The following is a 25,146-nucleotide window of genomic DNA, read 5'->3' as shown; positions in this document are numbered from 1 at the left end:
TAGTGCTTGCATAACACACAGACTTTCTTATGCAGATTATTCAGCTTTAGTTGTGCCATCTGTGTCAAGTCACCTGTAGGCTATACAGCTCTTTATACAGTAGCCTACAATACAGATTATTTCAAAGTAGCTTTACAGGGTTGAACGGTAAAATAATGATGTTAGGGATTTGTTAAGTTAATATAAACAGAATTCAATCAAATGGCGTTATTAATTCTATTTGCATACTGAACTGTGATTGGCTATATCTTTTCTGCCGAGGCCTACATTTAACTGTTTATAAGCATCTTTGCACTGCAAAGTGCAGTTTTCACTCAAAATGAATAAAAACCAGTGATATTCAACGCAAACTTGCAACAATTAAATATGTTAAATAAAACAAATATTCGTTATGTATTTAATCCTGTTTTATTAACCAATGTCTTTGCTGCCAACCTACGATGATCCGATTCATCCATACTAATAAGCAAAAATTACTCAAGATAATCTAATCTATTTCCTTTTTTTATTGCTGAAAAGTTGTCATTTTTCTTCAGCGGTCTACTGTACAGACGTCAATTTACTTTTCTCTCAGCCTGAGGCTTTTGGTGTGAAAAGTTAGATATATATTTGCTGTAAAACTTTTTATATTAAAAACAAACAAGCAAGCCCTGCCCAGATTTAAAAAAGTAACACAAAAGTAACGTAACGCATTACTTTTCATAAAAGTAACTAAGTAACATAATTAGTTGCTTTTTAGGAAGTAACTCAATATTGTAATGCATTACTTTTAAAAGCAACTTTCCCCAACACTGCGTGGGATAAATGTCATTTTTGTAAAGTGAAGTTTCATACCGTATGACTAATGTTTTATACAGAACACATTCTCAAACTGTATACATACAGACACAAAGACCAACGCAACACACTGTTTTGTAATACAAGCCACGCCAGAGAAAAACATTAAAACATCTATTTTTACATATATGGTTACATATTTCATATTTCATATTTTTATTTAAATGTATGTTACTGAGATACCTCTCTTCAAGGACATCTTAATCGTATTCTTGATGATCAGTAACTTGCCTTCATAGTCATGAACATTTTTAAAATCTTGTAATATTTTAAAGCCTTTATTAGTTTTCAACTCTACAGCTGTAAAATAAAATTCACTTCAAAGATTCACTTTTCATTCATGAAGACGATATGGAAAAAAAATCACGGAAAACAACATCTTTTTTTAGATGAAAATGACATGAAATGACCCACATAACCAGAAGATGGCAGCAGAGGATCAACCATTGGCTGCAGCTGCATTATAATTCGCTATTTTTTCAAGACTTCTTGCTTTTTCGATTTATTATAAAATGACTAGTATAATAAATTGTAGTACTTTTACTGCACTGAGGTATATAGTATTGTCAGAGTTCTACCACAGCCAGATCCACCAACCACGCCCACTGAAGTCACGCACACACGATCACAATCACCAGACTTCTAGCGCACCTGATTTCAATTACCTCACCCCTTTATATACCCAGACTGGTTCACTCCTCGTTGTCTGATCTACAGATCACATCCATGCATCGCACTCTCTGTTCCCACAGAGCTGGACTCCATGCCTGCTGGTTATCCTGTTGGATCGATTCTACTGAACATTGTCACAATTCAGATAAGCATACTTACAACGATATCTGCAACTGTCTACTTACCAAACCTGTTAATAAACTTTATACTTACATTTTATACTTACCCCCGTCTCTGTCTCTGTGTATGCTGTGACAGAAGATCAGACCTTTAAAAATGGACAACGAGGAATCACCCGCACCTGATCAGCTCACCGAACTCATCAAAGCCTTCAAAGCGGCGTTCACAACATCTCTCACGCCGCCATCTGCCTCAGGAAGTCCCATGGCTTTACCCAACACGTTTTCAGGTGAAGCGGCTGAGTGTAGCGGTTTTCTTCTTCAAGTCCAACTGTACATCAAGATGCAACCACAACAATTCCCCACGGAGGAGTCTAAGGTAGCACTTATCATCTCACTACTTACCGGAAAGCCATTGCAATGGGCCAAATCCATATGGAAGGCCGACACACTCCTTATTCAATCTTTTGAACAATTTACATGTCATTTTTCTGAGGTTTTCAGTACCACTACCGAAATTCTCCCCGTCTCTGATCAGCTGTTCCATCTACAACAAGGTTCTTCTTCCATCCACGAATACACTTTGCATTTCCGCACGCTGGCGGCGGCTAGTGGCTGGAACGAGACATCACTGCTGGGTGCCTATCGTCATGGTCTCAATCCTGACATCCGCGCCGCTATGGCCATCTATGATGATAACATCGGATTGGAGACTTTCTTACAACGAGCCACATGGGTATCCCAGCGCCTAGCCGCCTGCCAGCACTCCGAAACCGCTCCTCAGTCCGCTATGGTGGCAGCTTGCTCTCCAGTACCAGAACCTATGCAACTCGACACTACACGCCTCTCCTGGTCTGAACGCCAACGTCGCCTAAAGGATAAGCTTTGCCTATACTGTGGGAAAGCTGGCCATCTCTTACTCACCTGTCTCGTCAGACCCCCACGTCCAGTGGTGAGTACCATACAATCTGATATTGAAACTGCTCATCTGACACTCTTACCTGTTCAACTGCATACTGCTGATCAAACTCTCTGTGTATCTGCTTTGGTTGACTCAGGCTCTTCGGGAAACTTCATCTCACAAGAATGCATAAAGATCCTTCATCTACAACGTCACCGCCATAACCCTGAACTATCAGTTAAAACTATCCAGGGAAAACCACTTGGACGTGGACGGATCCGGTTTTCATCACCATTCCTCACTCTTCAAGTCGGCTTATTTCATCAAGAACGGATCAAATTTCTGGTACTGGAGAACTCCACGGTGGACATCATTCTCGGTCGCCCTTGGCTTCATCATCACCACCCTGAACTCCGCTGGGATCCATGTGACATCATCAGGTGGAGTAACCACTGCCAGAAGAATTGTTTTACCAGAATACCTAACCCCGTTAGTGCTCCTCTCACCATCACAGCTACCAGGATTGAAAGTCCAGAATCAGTAAGCAGTGTGGAAATCCCAGCGGAGTATCAAGATTACGAGGACGTCTTCAGTAAGCAAGTTGCCACCCAACTTCCTCCTCACCGGTCATGGGACTGTGCTATCGACCTGCTACCTGGTGCTCAGCTACCTAAAGGACGTATCTATCCCTTGTCCAACCCGGAGCGCCAGGCGATGGAGGAGTACATCCAGGAAGCATTGAAGCAAGGATTCATCCGTCAATCCACCTCACCAGCTGCTTCTAGCTTCTTCTTCGTGGGTAAGAAGGATGGAGGTCTCCGTCCCTGTATTGATTATCGTCTGCTTAATTCACAGATCATCCAACAACCATACCCTCTTCCACTTGTACCTGCCACCCTCGAGGAACTCCGTGGGGCTCACATCTTCTCTAAGCTGGACCTGCGGAGTGCTTACAACCTCGTTCGTATCCGTGCGGGAGACGAGTGGAAAACAGCGTTCATAACACCTGCTGGCACTACAAATATCTGTTTATGCCGTATGGTTTGTCCATAAGTCCCTCTGTCTTCCAAACGTTTATGAACGAGGTGTTCCGGGAATTTCTCCATAAATTTGTTGTAGTCTATATTGACGATATTCTGATCTATTCCCGGAACCAGGCCGAACATCGCCAGCATGTCCGTCAGGTCCTCCAGGTGCTTAGGCAACATCAACTCTACCTTAAGCTAGAGAAGTGTGAGTTCCACCAGAACAACATCCAGTTCCTAGGCTACAACATCAGTCCTGAGGGTGTGCAGATGAATCACGATAAGGTGCAATCCTTTCTGACATGGCCCAAACCCAGTACAGTCAAGGAACTCCAACGATTCCTGGGATTCTCAAACTTCTACCGCCGGTTTATCAAGGATTACAGCATCATTTCTGCACCCTTGACCTCCCTCCTTCGTGGTCGACCGAAACACCTGGTCTGGAACAACTCTGCCCACAAAGCCTTCCATCAGCTACAGAAGATCTTCAGCACTGCTCCACTACTCCATCATCCCAACCCGGATCTACTATTTGTGGTAGAGGTAGACGCATCCACCATCGGCGTCGGAGCAGTGCTGTCACAAGCAGCTGGTGAGTCCACTCTCCTCCATCCCTGTGCTTATTATTCCAGAAAACTGTCTCTGGCGGAGCAAAACTATGATGTAGGAAATCGAGAGTTACTTGCCATCAAACTCGCCTTGGAGGAGTGGTGCCACTGGCTGGAAGGGGCTAACCATCCGTTTACCATCATCACGGACCATAAAAACCTCCAGTACCTGCAAGAAGCTAAACGCCTCAACCCTCGCCAGGCCAGATGGGCGCTATTCTTCACCCGTTTCCAGTTCAAAATTACCTACCGTCCTGGATCCAAGAACATACCGGCAGATGCGTTATCCCGACAATTCGCTCAAGATACAACCATGGAACCCGATAACATCATACCCACGGATCTCATTGTTAGCCCCATCCAGTGGGACATCGACACCTGGATCCAAGAAGCCACCGTCCAAGAGCCTGCTCCGCCGGAGTGTCCAGAAGGTAAGATCTATGTACCCAGCTCCCAGCATCAACAACTTCTGGACACAGTTCATCAATCTCCGGGCTCTGGACACCCAGGTAGCAGGCGGACCCTCTCGCTCATTCAATCTCGGTACTGGTGGTCCAGTATGACTCGGGATGTCATCAGGTACGTCCAAGGTTGCTCAGTCTGTGCCACTTCTAACACTCCACGTCATCTACCCACAGGAAAGCTGGTACCACTACCCATCCCGCAGAGACCCTGGTCCCACCTCGGGGTTGACTTTGTGACGGACCTACCCAACTCAGAAGGAAACACCTGCGTGCTGGTTGTAGTGGATCGTTTGTCTAAATCCTGCAAATTCATCCCCTTGGCAGGCCTCCCCACGGCTATGAACACCGCGGAGTTACTCTTCCAGCACGTGTTCCATCACTTTGGTCTCCCCGAGGAGATTGTGTCGGATCGGGGTCCACAATTCATCTCTCATGTCTGGAAGGCCTTTTTCAAATCACTTGGTGTGTCTGTTCATCTCTCCTCAGGATACCACCCTCAGACCAACGGCCAGACTGAGAGAAAGATCCAGGAACTTGGACGTTACCTCCGGTCATACTGTTCTGCGGACCAACACAGCTGGAGCAGGTTCCTCCCGTGGGCCGAGTATGCACAAAACTCCTTACGTCAGGACACTACTGGATTGACCCCCTTTCAGTGCATACTCGGTTTTCAGCCACCGCTGTTTTCCTGGACGGAGGAACCCACGGATGTTCCAGCTGTCGACTACTGGTTCCGAGAGAGTGAGAGAGTGTGGGACTCAGCTCATCAACACCTCCAACGAGCCATCAGACGACACAAGGAATTCGCCGATACTCGTAGAAGAGCCACTCCATCATACCAACCTGGAGACAAGGTATGGCTCTCTACTAGAGACATTCGGTTGAGGTTACCTTGTAAGAAGCTGAGTCCCCGCTACATTGGTCCATTCGAAATCCTGAGGCAGATCAACGAAGTGACATATCAGCTTCAGCTCCCACCCAGGTACCGAATTCATCCCACCTTCCATGTATCTCTACTTAAACCTCACTTTCCCTCTGCCACAGATGAGCCGGAAGCTGAAGCTGAGACCCCTCCTCCTGATATCCTGGATCAACCCTCAGTTTACACCGTGAAGGAGATCCTGGATTCCCGTCGTCGGGGTAGTCGCCTGGAATACCTCATCGACTGGGAGGGGTACGGACCTGAAGAAAGATCATGGGTGGCCAGAGATGACATCCTCGATCCTCTTCTTCTTACGGAATTCCACCAGAGCCACCCAGAATGTCCTGCCCCTCGCGGTCGAGGTCGCCCTCGACGTCGGAAAAGGGCGTCGGGAGTCACCCCTGGAGGAGGGGGTAATGTCAGAGTTCTACCACAGCCAGATCCACCAACCACGCCCACTGAAGTCACGCACACATGATCACAATCACCAGACTTCTAGTGCACCTGATTTCAATTACCTCACCCCTTTATATACCCGGACTGGTTCACTCCTCGTTGTCTGATCTACAGATCACATCCATGCATCGCACTCTCTGTTCCCACAGAGCTGGACTCCATGCCTGCTGGTTATCCTGTTGGATCGATTCTACTGAACATTGTCACAATTCAGATAAGCATACTTACAACGATATCTGCAACTGTCTACTTACCAAACCTGTTAATAAACTTTATACTTACATTTTATACTTACCCCCGTCTCTGTCTCCGTGTATGCTGTGACAAGTATAGCAAGTGCATAAAGTCATTTGAATAAATAAATAAATAAATAAATAAGCTCAGACGCAAACAACCTATAATGGTGAATTATTTAAATACTTATATATAGTCCACTACAAATTAAAAAGTGAAATATTAATGGTATAAGAATTAAATAATGCACCAAATATGAATTGATATGAATTTGAAATATTTTATATAGTTTAATAACTTTTAAGCTTTATCTTGAACTGTAAAAGCTATTAAACAGCCTTTAAATTCTAATAGCTATTAAATTTAACCAACACAAACTTGTTACTGCTGTAATTTTGTTACTCTAAATTTAGTCTGAATCATTTAATGCACAGCTGTTTTTTTGCTCTCAGCTTGTCTTGTTTGGTCTGGTTATAACTGTCAATCATTGCAATGACTCGTGTATATTTAGCCGATTTACTTGCATATTTTTCAAACTGGCATTTGTCATTCTTGAAACGTTGTACATGGACGATTGGACCACTTAGACAAACAAATCTTTGCTTAGATTGTGAATGAATTATGTAGAGAAAACAAGCAAAGTACACTGCTATTACGGCTTTAGTTGGCTAGTCTAAAACAAGGAAGTAATCCATGCATATGGTCAATTGAGGGGGAGTGTAGAGAGTGGACAAATTAACAGAATCCACAGAAGAGAACGACCATGCTGTCAAAAAGTTATGGATTTCGTGTTAATATATGAAACGGTTTTAATTAAATGCATCAACAAATTTTCTGGAAAGATGCCAAACTGCATCTGAGGCTGTATCTCTGCAAAGCTTCAACATGTTTACACCAAATTTTGCATGTGTCATTGTGACCTCACACCTTTTGGTCAAGAGTAACAAAATCATTCATTACCTTTAGTTATGAAATTTTAAAAAATGCTAAAAACTGTTGACTGCATTAGCCAGGGGTCATGACGACAATATAGACACCAATTATGCCATAGTTGGCTGAACTTCCTGTCTGCCATTTTGATTTATGTTGAAAACCTACTTTTCAGAACTCTTTTTAGAATACTTTTTATGACCGTTTACAAAACTCGGTTCAAGTCATCTTCAGATTGTGCCGACAAAAAAAGTTATGGATTTTATGTTGATAGATGAAACCATTTTCGTCCAGCGCTGCAACAAGTTTTAGGCTTGATGCCAAAATGACTCTAAGGCTTTATCTCTGCAAAGCTTTGACATAATGACTCCAAACTTTGTGTTCCTTTGTCACCTCACACTAAACAAGCCACATCGATTTGATAACAGCACCACCTGTTGGTCAAATATGATAAGCTATTAAATCATATTACAAGAAGCTCCAGATAATTTTTTGTCATTTTGATTAAAATCATCTTAGTGAACAAACTCCACCGCACACCTGCAAGTGATAGGTGCGTAGGATAATAAGATCAACCAGGTGGATCCTTTCAACATATAAGTAATTCCCGCACACTATCGTGACTTGCAAAGTAGTAATCTTTATTAACAACGTTTCGGTCAAACGACCTTCATCAGGAGTATACAAATGTTCAAATTCATCTCTTTTAAGATAAACACATGACCAATTAACAAAACTCCATCTGTAAACAATTAAACTCATTAGGAGTATAAATTAGCATCACATCATAAACAGTTACAAATTCTGATAGTTACAAAAATCAACAAAGATCCCACTGCAGATCAACAAGATCATCCAAAATACATAAACAACACATTGTCATCAAACAGCATCAAATTGTTATAACGGGCTCCATAGCCACTCAAACTCATTGTAAACACATAAAAAACGACACATCATTCAAATCAATTCAATCACTATAACATTACATTAAATGGTGCTTCATCGTTCATGCCCATAGGTGATAAAGTTTGAAGGGTATAAATCCAGAACAGTTCGCGTCTCTGTAGAAGTAATTCAATGTCTCCACCTCTAGGTGGCAAAGTTACTTTCTCAATCCCACAGAAACGTAAAGAGGTAACGTCGTGATTCAGATTTAGAAAGTGTGCCGCAACTGGATAATTAATATCTTTTCTTCTGATCGAACTCTTATGTTCACTAATTCGTTGTTTCAATTGACGTGACGTTTTTCCCACATAGCCTATACCACAAGGACAACGGATCAAGTACACAACATGAGTGGAAACACAAGTAATCACAGATTTGATGCTATATTTTTTACCCGTTCTAGGATGACAAAAAAAGGATGTTTTAAAAGTATTATTACACTGAGCACAATTCCCACAACGATAATTGCCCTTCTGTATAGGACTAAGTAAACTCTGAGATGCACAAGGACTGACGCTCTGAAAACGAGCATGTACCTATCTTTTAAATTCTTGGCGCGTTTATATACAATCAAAGGAGGATGTCTAAAAATATCGTTCAACTCCGGATCAGAAGACAATAAATGCCAATGTTTTTTAAAAATTGATTTTATCATGTAGGACGTAGGTGAATGTGTTGTAATACAGGCAAAGGAATACTTTTTTGTTTTCATTTTCTTCTTTTTTAACAATTCAGACCGTGTTTTTTTAAAAGCTGTATTGTATCCTTCTTCGACCCAATCCAAAGGATAACCTCTGTTCAAAAAATTATTTTTCATGATTTTCGATTTCTCAATAAAATCGGAATCAGAATAACAAATCCTCCTCAGTCTGTAGAACTGACTCTTAGGCAGTCCTTTTTTTAAAAAAGTCGGATGAAAACTAGTAGCAAGTAAAAGTGTATTACGATCAGTCTCTTTTGTAAACAAAGTTGTAGTCAAACTGCCTTCGTTCTTTTGGACCCACATATCAAGAAAGTGTACTCTAGAGGAATTAATTTCAGAAGTAAATTCTAAGTCATCAACCAAGTTATTCAAATATGTCACAAATTCTCGAGCCTCATCGTGATCACCCAAGAAAATACAAAATATATCATCAATGTATCTATACCACTTGATAATCTTTGAATAGAAAGGATTATTTTCTGTATTCAATACATAACTCTCCTCAAAAAACCCCATAAATAAATTGGCATAGTTAGGGGCAAAATTCGAGCCCATTGCTGTCCCACTTATCTGAAGAAAAAAATCCATATCAAAACTGAAATAATTATATTTCAAAAGGTACGAAGCCATCTCGACGATAAAGTCAGATGGTGGATCAGAGTCCTCGCGTAACAAAAGATAATGTCTAAGTGCAATAAGTCCTTTTTCATGTGAAATGTTAGTATATAAACTTGTTATGTCCAAAGTTAATAATAAAGAGAAGTCCGGTAAATCATACACCTCAGAAATCTTATTAATGAAATCAGTAGAGTCTCGAATGTAAGAAGGTAACGAATAAACAAAAGGTTTTATAAAAAAGTCAACATACTGAGATAAAGGAGATAAGAGGGAATTAGTCTGTGCCACAATCGGACGACCTGGTGGGTCAGTAAGTCTCTTATGAATTTTAGGAAGAGTGTAAAAAACAGGTCTAATCGGATGTTGACAATACAGGAATTTAAACTCTGATTGAGATATCCAACCCTCTGTTTTAGCATTTGTTAAAAATGACAATATCTCAGATTGATAAGTATTGGTAGGATCGCTGGGAAGTTTTTTATAAAACCTAATATTCTGTAATTGAGAAAAAATTTCATCTTGATATTTTTTCGTATCTTGGACTACAATAGCCCCTCCTTTATCAGCAGGTTTTATAATGATGCCTGGGTCACTTATCAATTCAGTCAATGCTTTTTGCTCATTCAATGACAAATTATGAGAGATTTTATTACTAGAAGAGCAAGCTTCCATCACCTCTTTTTCGACCAAACGACAAAAGGTATGAATAGTGTGGTTAGACACATTAGGACAAAAATTACTTTTAGGTCTAAAAGGTGTCATAGATGAACTCGACTCTGATTTGGAGAAAAAAATACCGTAATTTCATCTGTCTAAAACATTTGAACAAATCCACTTTTAGACCAAAACAATTAACACCACTAGTAGGCACAAAAGATAGTCCTTTAGATAAAACCGCAATTTGATCATCAGATAGTTCCTTTTCAGAAATATTAATTACCGTCTCTTTGAGTAACTGCGGGTCCACGGTCGTAAACTTCTTTGAGGCTCTTGAACCTCTTCGACATTTCTTCTTTGTAGTCTCCGTGGAGGGGCTCGCCCATCCAAAAAAGAAGTCGAAGCGTGTGCACTCGAATCACTGTCGATGGTAAACTCACTCTCAGTGGAATCACTCAGTCTGTTAAAAAAGTTAGAGACATTTCTTCTTGTACGATTGCGAAATCGAGCCGTAGTTTCAGATGGTCCCCGGACTGATGCATTGGCCTCTCGGGTAACACTGTCTCTAGTGGCTGGTCTACTATCCCATGGGTAAACTTCATTCCGAAGGTAATCCTCTGTATCTCGTTTGTATTTCTTCAGCTTGATTTCTTTCAAATAATCTCGGTATTTCTCCGTCGACGACTTGATCGAGGAAAGAAAGGAATCAAAGTCAATTTGGGAAATAGATTTAATCTTTTCTTCGAGTAGGACGATTTTTTCGTGGGTCTCATGAACATCAGCAGATACTTGTTCCACAATCAGAAGCATCAAGTCCATAGAACACTTGTTAAGAATCTCGGTCCATCTCTTTAAAAACAATTTGTTTTGTTTGCACAATGTTGGAGGTTTGGGAATTCTCAACCCGCGTGGGATTCTCTTGTTCCTCCAATATTCGCTCAATGTAGAACCATGCATTTTTAGACGCATTTCGTTATGGTACAGTCTCTCAAGTTGCACCCGGTGTTCATCATGTGATAAATTAAAATCCATGTTCTTCTCTGGAAAAAGGATCTTATCCGCATCTTCTTGTGTAAACGCCAATGTGTTAGCGCAGTTGTCCGTCAAATTATTAATCTCTTGAAAAGTAGTCATGTTTCTTTTGTTGCAAGCCTCAGGGTGCGTAGGATAAAACTCTCTCAGTCAACAAGCAGTAGAGACAGAGTCAATTAGTGAACAAACTCCATCGCACACCTGCAAGTGATAGGTGCGTAGGATAATAAGATCAACCAGGTGGATCCTTTCAACATATAAGCAATTCCCGCACACTATCGTGACTTGCAAAGTAGTAATCTTTATTAACAACGTTTCGGTCAAACGACCTTCATCAGGAGTATACAAATGTTCAAATTCATCTCTTTTAAGATAAACACATGACCAATTAACAAAACTCCATCTGTAAACAATTAAACTCATTAGGAGTATAAATTAGCATCACATCATAAACAGTTACAAATTCTGATAGTTACAAAAATCAACAAAGATCCCACTGCAGATCAACAAGATCATCCAAAATACATAAACAACACATTGTCATCAAACAGCATCAAATTGTTATAACGGGCTCCATAGCCACTCAAACTCATTGTAAACACATAAAAAACGACACATCATTCAAATCAATTCAATCACTATAACATTACATTAAATGGTGCTTCATCGTTCATGCCCATAGGTGATAAATGGGTTTCCATGGGTTTTCATGAGCTGTATGCCAAAATCATCAATATTAAAACAATAAAAGGCTTGAACTACTTCAGTTGTGTTGTAATGAATCTAAAATATATGAAAGTCTAATGTTTATCAGTACATTACAGAAAATAATGAACTTTATCACAATATGCAATTTTTTTGAGAAGGACATGTATTGTATCCAATGGTGTTCTTCTTCATCTTCTTCTTCTGTTTCTTCCGCTCTTGAGTCTATTGCTGAAATTTTGCACACTGATAGAGGACAGTGCCAACATTAACCATAGCAAATTTGGAGTCTCTAACTCAAACTCTCTAGCGCCACCACTTGTCCAAAATTCTAAGGATATACAAAAAATTTGGTGGGATTGTGCCTCTTGGTGGCGCTATAATTAAACAAAACAGGAAATTGCTATTGACTTAAATAGAGTATTATGATATAAAATGCTACATTTTTAACAATGCATTGGTGTACCATTACAAAACTGTATATGTACCATCGAGACCATGAACTAAAACCATTCCAATCATTTTCAGACAGTGCCACCTTGTGGTCAAAAGTGATAACCGAATAAATAGAATTACTAGTGTTTTTTTTATGATTTTTCACCCATTTTGACTAAATCAGTTTAAAATGGCTTCAATTCTCCTTTGCTGCACTTGTTCTGATGTCTAATTGATTCAACAATTTGATAGTTTTTTTGTATTTTCTGTAAATTCTTAGAAGTGTGATATCTGTACCAATGCTTAAATCTTACATTTTAGTATCAGACGTTAAAAAAACCCGACACACTTGTGAGCAAATATTTAAATAAGTCACCATCATCTGACCCCAGTGGATCCATTGTTATAACCAATGCATTTTAGCACATCGTTACAAAAGACTGAAAATTAATATTAACATACAAAGAGCCAAGAGTCCAACTAAAGCAAATGCTGATCACAACAATGGTGCTTTGATGATTTTTCAACATTAATAGCAGATTCAAAAGATTCACAAATCAACTATTTTTTAACATTGATTCAATGGGTGCTTGCTATCAAGGTGGTCTCTATGTGGTTGACTGACGGCTGAGATTGGGTAGCACTATTAAAACATGTTCTGGCCCAGTTCAGGGCTGGTTATAAGTTAATATTTGGCTTAGATTTGGGCCAGTTATGGCTCATGTGTGGCTCATGTCTGTAGTCCAGATTTGGGCCACACAAGGGTCGTAATTCTTTGCTGCTTATGGGCAAAGTGTAACTGCTTGCTTGGCCCAGAGCTGGGCCAGACTTCAATTTCTATGTGGATTATTAATATTCTAAAGTATTCTAATGTATTACCAGTTACTTTTGAAGCATTTAGAAATCTGTAGTGAAATACATTTTAGTAACCTATTCCTAACCAACCCTGGTAATAATGACTTAAACTTCATGATTCCTTAAGCAAAGTCTAAACAGAATTTTGAAAACCATTAAGATGCTTTTAAAGTTTTCTTTTTGTATAATGTTTTATGTAAACATATTCGCATTACATTTCAAACAGTAAAATGATACCAGACCCAAGTCTTGGCTACAGTACTTGTGGGTTTGATAAAAATCAACTTTGATCGGTTTAGGAAAATAAACGGCTGCTAACCACAGCGTCTATTGCACTACAGATGTGGTCGCTATGAACGAGTTTCAGTTGATCACTAGCATTGTGCTGCCCCCTGCTGACAGCAGATGAAACTTCACAAACCGACATGTGACTCTTTATCTGGTGACCAAAATACTCACTGCGTTTTTCATTCAGCATGTTAGAATGATTTCTGAAGGATCATGTGACACTGAAGGCTTGCGTAATAGTGCTCAAAATTCAGCTTAAAGTTCATCTTTAAAAATATAAAATTCGATCAGAATAAATAAAGATTGCAATATTAAAAATGTACAGTTTTTAATGTTATTTTCATCAAGTAAATGCAGCCTTGGTGAGTAAAAGAGACTTTATTAAAAACGTTTAAAAATCATAATGTTTCCAAATTTTTGACAAGTACTGTATTTCAAATCAAGTGCCTATCTAGAATCTTCCAGAAAAGAAAGAAAGAAAGAAAGAAAGAAAGAAAGAAAGAAAGAAAGAAAGAAAGAAAGAAAGAAAGAAAGAAAATGCATTGCTGCCACCATTTGCCAGGTCTTCACATAGCATTCATGAAGCGTAAAATGCAATCCAGCTTTCAGAGTTTAAATGTCACTTTGTTGCGAAATTTCTCAGATGATTGTTTGTAGCGCAACTGTGCATTTCTCTCTGTTGCTATAGGATGAAAAAGCATTTTTTTTGTGTGTGTTGCCATTCATAGCATGAGAGATATTTTTTTAACATTTATTGTCTTTATTATAATTATCACACTTATAAAATACATGCAACTGCATATAATCACAGACTAACATTCAAGTAAACAAGTAAGTTTGTACAGTGGCCATCACAGCTGGGTTCAGCTCAATGAACCGCAAAACACATCTGCTCTTCCTGCTACTGATAATAAACCTTAAAAAATAAACTTGTTTATTTTATGTTTGGTTAATGCATTATTTTAGTGCATTAGCTTTTATTAATTGTTTAATCAAAGCATTGCTTATTTGCATATGCTTATAATCTTAAAATTGTACCTAAATAAGAGGATTATTTGGTCTAAATGTACTGATTAATACAAATCATCTTGATTTAATTTGAAAACACAATTTCCAGTATATTTTGTACTAAATAGCATGATGCAAACTTTACACACTGCAGAAAATGCTTATCGTACTTAGATTTTTCGTCTTGTTTCCAGCCAAAATATCTACAAATTCTTAAATCAAGAAGGATTTTGTAGACAAGTGAAAATTATTGTCTTGTTTTCAGAATAAAAAATCTAAATTAAGTGAGTTTTTGCTTAAAAAAGCAAAATAATCTGCCAATGGGGTAAGAAAAATAGTCTCATTTCAAGCAGAAAACTAGATTATTTTGCTTATCCCATTGGCAGAGTATTTAGCTTGTTTCAGGCAAAAATTCCCTTAATTTTCTGAAAACAAGACAATTTTTACTTGTCTAGAAAAGAATTTGTAGATATTTAAGCTGGAAAAAATTAAGAAAAGCATTTTTGCAGTGCATAGAGGAATGACCATTTTAGCTCAATTCTTTTATGTCATGGAAAACTTTATTTCATGGATTACGCCTTGGGCAACTCCTTGGACGAAATATCTGTTATTATGTGTTTTCGTTCTCAGATAGAAGAGGAAGTCAAAGACAGGACAAAAAAATAGTGAAGGAAGTAGGCAGAAGTTTCTCAAAATGAGGAAGTCTACAAATAGTTGCATTTACTTACTGAAGTTTGTCAGTTCAATAACAGCAACACAAAGGTGAAAAACTTTTCAGTACATCAAAATTCGCTCACAGTTTCAGTAGCGCTAGGGTTTCTGAATTGGCAGCTTCTTTTGAACTATCCACTAAGTTTTTGGTCATACCACATCCTGTTGAGTTCAACAGCTATTTTAACATGGTATATAGTCACTGTCCAAAGTGAGGGGAGTCGAACACTTTGTAAGGTAAGAAAATGTCTATTTCCCTACATGTAGTACATGTTTTAGGTGTATGAAAGATTATATGCTTGTTGAGTGATTGTTTAATTCGTCAGGCGTGATATAAGCGTGAATTAAGCCATTTAATTATATGATGTGAAAAAAAAGTACAAATATGTTTAATTACAATTTAACTTTACTATGCAATGTTATATTAAACACTTAATAATGAGCATCGTACAGTATACAAAATATCTAACATTCTAATTGTAAATCTTAATATATTTATATGCAGTCATAAAAACAAAAGGGAAAAGTTCTAGTGAAATTGTTTAAATTATCTGTATAATTTCTCACTTTGTTGTGGCATTACATGATCTCTCGTTATTTAGTTACTTTGAAGTAAAAAAGCAAAAAGCAAAGCAAATGCTATCAGACGTTTCTCTGCCTTATTGTAGACTTTAAAGAAGGGAAATATTTGTTTTTGATTACTGATTAAATTCCACATTTATTTAATGCATGTGTTAACAATTCAACAAAAGTTTATTAATGATTACTACACTGCAAAAATGCTTTTCTTACTTAGATTTTTTGTCTTGTTTCCAGCCAAAATAACTAAATAGTCTTAAATCAAGAAGGATTTTATAGATGAGTAAAAATTATTGTCTTGAGTCAAAATTAATTTTTGCTTGAAACAAGCTAAATAATCTGCTAATGGGCTAAGAAAAATAATCTTGTTTTCTGTTTGAAATAATATTTTTTTGCTGATTCATTGGCAGGTTATTTAGCTTTTTCTAAGCAAAAACTCACTTCATTTTGGCTTGTTTTTTTCTGAAAAAAAAAATCCTTCTTGATTTAAGAAGCTATTTTGGCTGGAAACATAACAAAAAATCTAAGTAAGAAAAGCATTTTTGCAGTGTATAGAAATTCTAAATATTTGCATTAATGTTTTTCACATGTTGGCAAACATCTATAAAATAAAATGTCAAATATATACATGGTAACGTCCAAATGTCGTTGGTATTCAAAATATAATAAATAAAAAAAAAGGAAAAGACATGAAAGTTATTAGATTCTGAAAATTGTACAACAAAGACGTTATAACAAACATAACAAACATAACACATGCTACAAAATTATGATATTCTTGTTTTTAAAACATTTTACTAACAAATTTCTAATAATATAATTTATAGTGAAATGACTGTAGAATTTAGAAGTTCGTCTAGAGTTTGTTGATTATTATGATATCTAACACAAAGCAAGCCATTCTTAAAATATCTTTATAAAAACCTATTTCCATATATACATCTTAATATAGGGTACATTATTATTATTATTATTATTATTATTATTATTATTATTATTATGTTTTCATAAAACACCTTAACAAAATACATTTTATAATAGCTCACAAAAAATGCCTTGGAACTAAATTAGTAAATCTACCCCTGGTTTCACAGACAAGGCTTAAACCTATAGTCCTAGACTAAAATGTAAGTCTGAGCTGTTTCAACTGAAATTAACTTGCGCTGACTGATCTAAAAATATACCAGTGCCTTTGTTTTGTCTCGAGATGCACGCCTGTAATTTTTTTCTAAGCACGTTTATAAAAAAAATTACTTAAATGTCCTAATTGAACTATGGCCTAATCCTGGTTTAGTCTAAGCCCTGTCTTTTGTAAACTCCCCAAATTACATAAAACGTGCACATCTGAGCAGTGGCACACATCTTTGTAGCTATACATGTTTTGTTAAAGTAATTGTGCATGCTTTGCTGCATTTACTGATTTAACACAAGGCTACAACCACATTTTCCATTGCAAACCTTGCATTTTGCTGTTAGGTTAGAATAAGACTGACCTTTTCTTGCTCAGCCGATCTGGCTTCTTCTTTATGGAATCTTTTGTGGTTGAATTTGATGAATCTTTTCAGACTTGCTTCTCTTTCATGCATGAACACAAGACCCTGAGGTTTTGTATTAGCGTTTGTGTTTGAGGTTGCTTTTTAGTGAGTAAAAAGGCTATAGAGGATGTATTTTGCATTGTGACAGATACTTCAGTCACAGAATTTCTCATTAATGGAACATTTTGGCATTTTTGAATGACGCAGAATGAAGTGCACTGTATTTAACTCAAGCCATTTGATCCATTTGTAATCTGACCACCAGATAACAGCTAAACAAAAATCTAAACAGTCATACCAAGATATATAAACTTGGGTTAAATTGCAGAAATGAACTGTTAGTTATGAGTTTGCATGTGAGTGTTTATCATTTACATTGCAGCAAGTTTGCATCAAGCAATTTCTCATTTAAAGCATGAAATCACTCATTTCCATGTAAGGTGTTCAGCTGTGTGGCCTTGATTTGTGTTCTTGACTTCATCTGGTTGGCTTAAAGTGCCTTAAACATCTCATGGGAGTGGGCTTAAGTTGTAGTAGAGGCTGAATGTTATTGCAAAAGACTTGACCGCTTCCTCTTTCAGCGTGAACTAGTTTCTCAGTGGCGCATGTCTTTTGTCTTTTAACTTCTTACCCAAGTTAGAGTTTGAAATATACATAGACATACACATACATTTGTTTGTGGAATTGACTTTGTAAGAACATATTTGCTTAAAAAAGGGGGGAAGAAAATGGTTATATGGTTTAAAAGCTTAAATGCTCCAACTGTGTTTTGTATATATATATATATATATACAATGTCGCTACATATAAATGTAAAACATTTTTTTAATGGATCAGGAACTGTTAGAGAAGTTAAAATAAGTGACTTAGAAACTTGAACTGAAATATAGGGTTTCATTTTATTCATCATTTTTCACTCTTATAGTTTTGTGCTATTTCATAGTTTACCTTTGTAGAAAATGTGGACTGCTATTACACAGTGAAACTATTTTTTATAAATGTATAAAGTTTCTTTCTGAAGTTTGACATGCTCTTCTGCAAATAATGCTTTTCTTACTTAGATTTTTTGTCTTGTTTCCAGCCAAAAATATTTAGAAATTCTTAAATCAAGAAGCATTTTCTAGATTAGTAAAAATAATTCTTGTTTCAGAAAAAAAAAAAAACAAGTGAAAATGAAGTGAGGTTTTGCTTAGAACAAGCAAAATAATCTGTCAATGGGGTAAGCAAAAAAAATATTTTTTCAAACAGAAAACAATATTATTTTTCTTACCCCATTGGCAGATTATTTAGCTTGTTTTAAGAAAAAAACACACTTAATTTTGACTTGTTTTTTTCTGAAAGACAATCATTTTTATTAAAATCTTGATTTAAGAATTTTTTGATATTTTGGCTGGAAACAAGACAAAAAAATCTAAGTAAGAAAAGGATTTGTTTTGCAGTGTACCATATTTAACTTAAACAATATATGTTGACAACCTATAGAAAAATGACATGGTACATGCATAATGTGAGCTAACAGCAACTGTTTAACATAAACCGTTACCAAAAGTGAGTCTTTCAAAACTTCAGACGTGTACGTCCAACAATGTTCTGGAATGTTACAGAAATATAAGTGAATATTATAAAATCTCTTAACTGGATGTTCTAGAATGTTCCCATCCTTGCAAAACCATGCAAACCTAGTACAAAAACTGTTACAAAATTAATGATAGAATTCTGAAACTGAGCTGACCTAGATATTCTTTGTAAAACATTGATGCAATGTGAAAATAAATAATTAGCACCACAGAATTATATAATGATGAGAACCATAAACATTTTAACATCAAATTTATTACATAGTTTTTTAGTGTAAATAAGACAAAACAAAGAAATAAAAAGAAAACAAATATTTTAAAACTTAAGCAAGTCTGTTTAATATACATTTAAAAAATGCATTTAAGGAACCTATGCTTGGAATAGTTATCAAAAAATGAGAAGGAACAGACAAGCAGATTAAAATGAAACCCTAAAGATAGTGTTATAGATAACACATGACATTAGTGAACAGAGGTCTGAAAGGCTGTGAGTGAACAGAGTTCAAAATTCATCACAAATACATTTTGGTGCAATATTTCATTTCTTTGAAAATAAATTTATAATGTAATCATGGCTAACTGATGTTGTTGGGCACAACTTTTATTTATAATTTACTGTAATGTACAGTCTTGAGTGCCTTTACAGCATGGAAATTTAATAAACTGTAAAATGAAATTAATTTAACCCTCTTATTGGTCACACATTAGTTTGAGAACCACACTGCAAAAAATGGTTACTTAGATTTTTGTCTTGTTTCCAGGCAAAATATCTAAAAATTCTACAATCAAGAAGGATTTTCTAGACGAGTAAATAACATTTGTGTTGTTTTCAGAAACAAACAAGTCAAAATTAAATGTGTTTTTGCTTTAAAAAAAAAGCAAAAATAATCTGCCAATGGGGTCAGAAAAATAATCTTGTTTTCTGTTTGAAATAATATTTTTTTTTTTACCCTATTGGCAGATTATTTAGCAAAAACTCACTCAATGTTGACTTGTTTTCTGAAAACAAGACAAACTCGTCTAGAAAATCCTTCTTGATTTAAGGATTCTTAGATATTTTGGCTGGAAACAAGACAAAAAATCTAAGTAAGAAAAGCATTTTTTGCAGTGCAGTTCTCACTATTAACTATCTATTGCCTTAATAAACTCCTAATTTGCTGTTTATCAAAAGCTAGTGTAGTTGTTGAGTTTAAGAGATCTAATTGTTTAAGTTTAGGTATGGGGTAGGAAAAAAGGAGTAGTTCACTTCCAGAACCAAAAAAATGTCATCCAAGATGTTCATGTCTTTCTTTCTTCAGTCGTAAAGAAATTGTTTTTTGAGGAAAACATTTCAGGACTTTTCTCCATATCATTGGCTTCTATGGTGCCCCCGAGTTTGAACTTCCAAAATTCAGTTTAAATGCAGCTTCAAAGGGCTCTAAAGAAAGAAGGGTCTTATCTAGAAAAACAATCGGTTATTTTCTAAAAAAAAAAAAAAAAAAAAAAAAAAAAAAAAAAATACAATTTACATACTTTTTAACCTCAAATGCTTGTCTCGTCCAGGTCTGTGTGAACTCTGTGTATTCCGGTTCAATACAGTTAGGGTATGTTGAAAAACTCCCATCTTATGCTCTCCTCCAACTTTAAAATTTTCCTACATCGCTGTTTTACCTTTTTTTGTAAAGGGCGTTTGATCTTCTTTGCATGCTCACTTTGTAAACACTGTGTTGGTACTTCTGCAGCGATGTAGGATGATACTGAAGTTGGAGGAGATAATGATATGGGAGTATCGCAGAGCTAGACCAATACAGTACGTGCGTTTGAGGTTAGGTTAGTACGGTATATAAATTGTACAATTCTTTTAGAAAATAACTAATCGTTTCGCTAGATAAGACCCTTCTTCCTCGGCTGGGATCGTTTAGAGCCCTTTGAAACTGCATTTTGGTAGTTCAAACTCAGGGGCACCATAGAAGTCCATTATATGGAGAGATGACAAGGGGGTGAGTACTTTATATGTAATTTTTTCTTCTGGAAGTGAACTAATCCTTTAGGGCGATTAATATGTGCTTTACAAGTAACGTTAAGCCTATTGTGCTAGTAATGTGCATACTAGTTAAGAATGAGAATTTGTTCTTAAAATTAAGTGTTACCCATTTATGTGATCAAATTAGCTGATTTAATGACATCCTATATAGTCTCTGTAACATAAGGAGTTTATAGGTTTTGTTTAGCCCTCTGGTTGTGTACGGGTCAAATTGACTCAGAAGAGGTTTTCTTTTTCCTGAAAATACTAGTTATGTTATTACATTGGAATCAAACTTCCTCACTTTGTTCACACAGGGTATAAGTACTTCTCATACATTTTATTTTTTAGAATTTTCGCTGTTTTTTGTGGGTTTTATTTAATTTAGTCACACTCAAAAATGACCAGACTCCAAACAATGCTTATAAATCTCTCATTATGCTATTATCACCAAATATTGCATTATTATTATTATTATTTTTTTTTTTTTGTCAACTTGTTTTCTTTCATTTAGGACTGGTTTTATGTTTCTATTTGCATCTGATTAATCGCAGGCCTCATTTATCTGGGAGTAGGTACCTTGTTTTTTTTTTTGTTTTTTTTTGTGAAAAAAGCAATTTTTATGAATAATTTTCACAATATCAAACAAAAAATGATAAAAGTAGCACTGTTTATCACACTAGTGTGATTTAATGTTTAATCAGGAAGTTTGCTTTTAAATGCTTTTGTTTTGTACAAAATTGTAAAAAGTCACATTTGTTCCCGGTCAAAAATGGCCGCATTCCAAACAACTGCTTATAAATCTCTCATTATGCTATATTTTCACCAAATATTGAATTCAATCTTTTTGTCAACTTGTTTTCTTTCATTTAGGACTGGTTTTGTGTTTCTATTTGCATCTGATTAATCATAGGCCTCATTTATTTGAGAGTAGGTGGCACTTAATTTTTTGAGTGAAAAAATCATTCATGAATAATTTTCACAACATTAAACAAAAAACTGATAAAAGTTGCACTGTTTCTCACACTAGTGTGCTATAATGTATAATGAGGAAGTTTGCTTTGAAATGCTTTCATTTTGTACAGAATTGCAAAAAGTCACATTTGTGGTGTTCCCGGTCAAAAATGACCGGACTCCAAACAATTGCTTCAGAATCTTTAATTTTTCTATATTATCACCAAATATTGTATAAATTTTTTTGTCCACTTGTTTTCTTTCATTTAGGACTGGTTTTGTCTTCCTATGTGGATCTGATTAATCATAGGCCTAATTTATCTGAAAGTAGGTACCTTGTTTTTGAGTGAAAAAAAAATAAAAAATAAAAATTTTATGAATAATTTTCACAATATTAAACAAAAAAAGATAAAAATTTGCACTGTTTATCACACTAGTGTGCTTTAATGTTTAATCAGGAAGTTTGCTTTTAAATGCTTTCATTTTGTACAAAATTGCAAAAAGTCACATTTGTGGTATTCCCGGTCAAAAATGACCGGACTCCAAACAATTGCTTAGAAATCTTTCATTTTTCTATATTATCACCAAATATTGTATTATTATTTTTTGTCAACTTGTTTTCTTTCATTTAGGACTGGTTTTGTTTTTCTATTTGCATCTGATTAATCGTAGGCCTCATTTATCTGAGAGTAGGTGTCACGTATCTGGTCTATCCTGTCATCATGAACTCTTGCACCACACTTCATGGACTTCATTCCCCACAAGCCACTGCACTAATCACTGCATTCACCTGCTCTCACTTTACTGATTACCGCTCACAGCTGCACCTCATCACACTGACTGCATTTAAGCTTCTCACACACACAGCCACTCTGCGAAGTCTTATTGTTCCATCTGGTCATTATTTCCGAGCGTTTATTCCCGTGTTTGATTTCCTGTGTTTTTGATTCCTGGACTCCTTCCCGTGTTTTGATTCTCGCTGCCAGCCCCGACCTTTCTGCCTGTTTTGACCACGATTTCTGCCTGCCTCTTAGTGTTTGTTTTGTGTTTGTTTTATTTAATAAAATGCTGCAAATGGATCCGCACGTCTCTGACCCTCCTTGTGACAGAAGACTTCGCCATTACAAGGATCCAGCAGCTATTGTGGAGTTATCCGGTTCCAGCATGGATTCAGCTGTACAGATCATGCGTCTCAAGCAGGGTGAGCGGTCTATTGAGGATTACGTTATGGACTTTGTGGAATTAGTTAAGCAGACTTCTATGGATAATCTGTGTCTGATGATATTTTTTCATGGAGGACTTTCTGAACCACTCCGCTCCTCAATGCCACTTTATGAACCTCATTGGGCTTTAGAACACTACTTGGACATTGCACTTCAAATGACTGGCTCACCTTTAACTGTGGGTGATCTAGAAGAGCAACCGCCCAAGCCTGTAAGCAAGATGGCTTCCCTTCTAGAGTCTTTTCACAAGATGACCTCCCTTCTAGAGTCTGTTCGCAAAATGGCTGCCCTTCCAGAGTCTGCTCTCAAGATGGTCACCCTTCCAGAGACATTGCACAAGATGCCCGGCCTCCCAGAGCCTCCGCTGGTTCAGCCCGGCCTCCCAGAGCCTCCGCTGGTTCAGCCCGGCCTCCCAGAGCCTCCGCTGGTTCAGCCCGGCCTCCCAGAGCCTCCGCTGGTTCAGCCCGGCCTCCCAGAGTCTCCGCTGGTTTCGCCCGGCCCTCCAGAGTCTCCGCTGGTTTCGCCCGGCCCTCCAGAGTCTCCGCTGGTTTCGCCCGGCCTTCCAGAGCCTCCGCTGGTCCCGCCCGGCCTTCCAGAGCCTCCGCTGGTCCCGCCCGGCCCTCCAGAGCCTCCGCTGGTTTCGCCCGGCCCTCCAGAGTCTCCGCTGGTTTCGCCCGGCCCTCCAGAGTCTCCGCTGGTTTCGCCCGGCCTTCCAGAGCCTCCACTGGTCCCGCCCGGCCCTCCAGAGTCTCCGCTGGTTTCGCCCGGCCCTCCAGAGTCTCCGCTGGTTTCGCCCGGCCCTCCAGAGTCTCCGCTGGTTTCGCCCGGCCCTCCAGAGTCTCCGCTGGTTTCGCCCGGCCTTCCAGAGTCTCCACTGGTCCCGCCCGGCCTTCCAGAGCCTCCGCTGGTTTCGCCCGGCCCTCCAGAGCCTCCGCTGGTTTCGCCCGGCCCTCCAGAGTCTCCGCTGGTTTCGCCCGGCCCTCCAGAGTCTCCGCTGGTTTCGCCCGGCCTTCCAGAGTCTCCGCTGGTTTCGCCCGGCCCTCCAGAGTCTCCGCTGGTTTCGCCCGGCCTTCCAGAGTCTCCGCTGGTTTCGCCCGGCCTTCCAGAGCCTCCGCTGGTCCCGCCCGGCCTTCCAGAGCCTCCGCTGGTCCCGCCCGGCCCTCCAGAGTCTCCGCTGGTTTCGCCCGGCCCTCCAGAGTCTCCGCTGGTTTCGCCCGGCCCTCCAGAGTCTCCGCTGGTTTCGCCCGGCCTTCCAGAGTCTCCGCTGGTCCCGCCCGGCCTTCCAGAGCCTCCGCTGGTTCCGTCCGGCCTTCCAGAACCTTCACTGGTTCCATCCAGTCGTCCTGAGATTCCTGTCTGCCCGGTTCTGCTTCTCCACCTCTGTCTCCTGACAGTCCCTCTGCTCTCCCACATCCCACCTTCGGTGCAGAGGACTTGCCGTGGGACTGCCAGTTTCAATCGATGTCCAGACTGAAGGATCCCTCACCATCACCTCCAGTCTCAGAGTCCTGGACCATCGACTCTCCAGTTTCGCCTCGGGCTCCACTGGCTCCACCTCCGTCGGTCGGTCCCAGGCAGGAGCCAACCCTTCCTCCACCATGGCTTCTCCCTCCGTCGGTTCCGCCTCAGTTCGTGGTTCCAGTACCCCTACATGGACCTGGCCCTCCATCCCTCCCCGTTCCGCCTCCGCTCCACCACCCTTCAGGTTGTATTAGGTGGTTAGAGCGTCTGGAAGCTGCTCCTTGGGGAGGGGCTCTGTCACGTATCTGGTCTATCCTGTCATCATGAACTCTTGCACCACACTTCATGGACTTCATTCCCCACAAGCCACTGCACTAATCACTGCATTCACCTGCTCTCACTTTACTGATTACCGCTCACAGCTGCACCTCATCACACTGACTGCATTTAAGCTTCTCACACACACAGCCACTCTGCGAAGTCTTATTGTTCCATCTGGTCATTATTTCTGAGCGTTTATTCCCGTGTTTGATTTCCTGTGTTTTTGATTCCTGGACTCCTTCCCGTGTTTTGATTCTCGCTGCCAGCCCCGACCTTTCTGCCTGTTTTGACCACGATTTCTGCCTGCCTCTTAGTGTTTGTTTTGTGTTTATTTTATTTAATAAAATGCTGCAAATGGATCCGCAC

General features: G+C 38.5%; 1 protein-coding gene across 3 annotated transcripts in view; it reads left to right on the top strand.

The window, feature by feature from the left end:
• The window catches only part of syk (spleen tyrosine kinase), a 55,456-nt gene that overhangs the window by 598 nt on the left and 29,712 nt on the right, over nucleotides 1–25,146 (top strand). For 2 of the 3 annotated variants that reach the window (XM_073829370.1, XM_073829368.1), the window contains exon 1: nucleotides 15,164–15,365. The exons of the other annotated variant lie outside the window; for it this stretch is intronic. The gene's annotated coding sequence lies outside the window, so the exon portion shown is untranslated. Of the gene's footprint in view, nucleotides 1–15,163; nucleotides 15,366–25,146 lie in introns of those variants that run through there. 3 annotated transcript variants of the gene reach the window in all.

This window comes from Garra rufa, chromosome 23 (genome assembly GCF_049309525.1).
Source record: "Garra rufa chromosome 23, GarRuf1.0, whole genome shotgun sequence".
In the NCBI taxonomy this organism is placed as follows: Eukaryota; Metazoa; Chordata; class Actinopteri; order Cypriniformes; family Cyprinidae; genus Garra; species Garra rufa.
Note: the sequence above shows the minus strand (reverse complement) of the source record. Positions and strands in the feature narration are given on the sequence as shown.